The sequence below is a fragment of the Notamacropus eugenii genome, chromosome 6 (genome assembly GCF_028372415.1).
Source record: "Notamacropus eugenii isolate mMacEug1 chromosome 6, mMacEug1.pri_v2, whole genome shotgun sequence".
Classification (NCBI taxonomy): Eukaryota; Metazoa; Chordata; class Mammalia; order Diprotodontia; family Macropodidae; genus Notamacropus; species Notamacropus eugenii.
This window is the reverse complement of record NC_092877.1, coordinates 12,777,840-12,780,786: the sequence shown is the minus strand read 5'-3', so window position 1 is coordinate 12,780,786 and position 2,947 is coordinate 12,777,840.

Sequence of the window (2,947 nt, the reverse complement as noted above, 5' to 3'; positions counted from 1 at the left end):
ATTTGCCATTATATCTTCTGTTCTGCAGGCTATACAGCATGATTTCCTTCAAATAATCCTCCTATTGCATAAATTCAGGCCATTCACCAACTTTATCCTCATCTTCTGATTGCTTCATTCCAAGTATCCTCACAGTAGAATACGGTGCTCCCAATGGGGGCTTGCCAAGTTACAGGAGAGTGGTACTGTCTTCACTCTAGCCCTTTATTCTCTGATGAAAACTTAATTTTACACCAGCTACTCTTGGTTGTCACAGCTAAATTGACTAAAATTCTCAGATCTTTGTTACACAGAATTCTGGATAGTCATGATTTTTCCAGTTTGTATGTGAAGAATTGATTATTTTAATCAAAAGATAGTATTTTATATTGATTAAATTTCATCCTAATTTATCTATGTCAGCACTCTAGTCTGTCAAGGTCTTTTTGAATCCTGACTCTGTCAGCTAGTATGTTTAGTGTCACTCAAATTTTAATCACCTAGAAATTTGATTAACATTTTATATGTGCCTTTAAGAAGTCATTGATATGATCAATAACATTTAGTAAAAAGACCATTCCCTTTAGAGATAACCTTCCATGTAAACATTGAGTCATTGGTGACATTGCCTTGGTTCTAACCATTCAACTTGTTCAAAATCTAACATTTTTAAGCTAGTATTGAGTCAACATATACTTTTTCAAATAAAATTTGACATTAAAAAATTCAAGGTATCGAATAGCCTTTCCCATTTGAATACATGTCCCATAATATTGAGGAAATCTCAAATTGATCTTACCTCCAGATCGCTTTCTTCTCCTTCTATTGCAATGTTTAATTTCTGTGTCCTGAGTGTGCATTAACAGTCTTTGCTCTATGTACATCCAAGGGAATTTCTACAGTTACAAGGTTCTATCTTGGCTTATTTATTGCATGCTAGCAACCATCCTAATCATATAGTATTCTGAGTCCCATGAAAACTGTACTATTCATTTTAGTTAGTATTTCTTGAACATAAGATCATAGATTCAGAGTGAGAAACAACCTTGAGACTATCTTGTCTAATCTCCTAATTCTCCAAATGAAGAAACTGATGCCCAGAGGTTTTAATTGACTTTCCTAGATCATACATACTTTAAGTTAAGATATATGATTTGAATTCATTTCTCCCTACTGCATCATGCCTTCTGCTACATAAATTGACAAGAATGGCAAGGTATATAAGATTTTTAATTGCAATTTTTAATAATACTATTGTTAATTATAATGGTGATGCATATCTATCACGTTTAAGGTTTACCTATCATTTTTCAACATATCTTATTTTATTTAATTGGCTTCCACCCTTCTTGGCTACTCTTTAGCACTTAATATTATGATAATTTTCTCCTCCTGAGTCATCTCTCTGTGATGCTGTTCTCCCTTCGTTCTCCTTATGCTGTTTCTACTGCCTTTGCATGACTTTGCTTGATCTCAATATATGACATACCCAATAAATATGAGTTTACCTCGAGGCTATCCTGAGCCTTATTCTCCTTTTGCTTTGATGTTCCTCATTTTGTGATCTCATTAGGTCCCATGAATCCAATTATAACCACTCTGCTATGAATTCAGTGCAAGTTTCTCTTCTGAGCCCTAGTCCTTCAGAACCCATTGCCTCTTGAACACTTTAAACTGTGGGTATACAGCTATTTCAAACTCAACAGGTCTAACCCATTAATAATTATATTTCACTGAACTTTCCTATTATTTTCGAGGTGACAATCATTTTCTTTGTCAACATAGGTATTACTATTTCCCCTATATTTATTAATTTTTTGTAATTTTCAAAAATCACTTCTATGTGTTCCAAATTTTCCCCTCCTCCTTCCCCTCCCTCTCCAAGATGATGTGCAATCTTATATGGGTTCTACACATACATTCCTATTAAACATGTTTTCACGTTAGTCATGTTGCATAGAAGAATTAAAATGAATGGGAGAAACCACGAGAAAAACAATACATAACAACTAAGAAAATAGTCTGCTTCATTCTGTGCTCCATCACCATACTTCTTTCTCTGGATTTGGATGGCATTTTGTGTCATAAATCCTTTGGAAATGTTTTAGGTCTTTGAATTCCTGTGAAGGGTTAGGTCTATCAGAAAGAATCATCAAACACTGTGGCTGTTACTGTATATAATGTTCTTCTGGTTGTGATCATTTCACTAAGCATCAGTTCATATATGTCTTTTCAGGTTTTTCTGAAGTCCACCTTTGGTAATTTCTTAGCACAATAGTATTCCATTATATTAATATATCACAACTTCCTCAGCCATTCCAGAATTGATGGGTATCCTATCAATTTTTACATCTTTGCTACCACAAAAAGAGCTGCTGTAAATATATTTGTACATGTGAGTCCTTTTCCCATTTTTGTGATCTCTTTGGAATACAGCCTCAGAAGTGGTATTGATGGGTTAAAGGGCATACACATTTTTATAGCCTTTGGGTATAGTTCCAAATGGCTTTCCAGAATGGTTAGATCAGCTCACAGCTTCACCAACAATGAATTAGTGTTCTCTCATGTTTTTTCCAACATTTACCATTTATCATTGGCTATCATCCTGCTAGCCAGTTTGATAGGCATGAAGTGATATCTCGGTTGTTTGGACTTGGATCTATCTATTCAAAAGTGATTCAGAGCATTTTTTCATATAATCATAAATAGTTTTAATTTCTTCCTTTGAAAGCTGCCTGTTCATATACCTTGACCATTTATCAATTGGAGAATGACTGGTATTCTTGTAAATTTAATTCAGTTGTGTGTGTGTGTGTGTGTGTGTGCGTGTGTGTGTAGCAAGGAGGCCTCTATCACAGATACTAGTGGTAGTAATACTTTCCCAGTTTTGTGCTTCCCTCCTAATCTTGATTTCATTGACTTTGTTTGTGCAAAACACTTTTCAATTTAATGTAAATTTATCCAATTT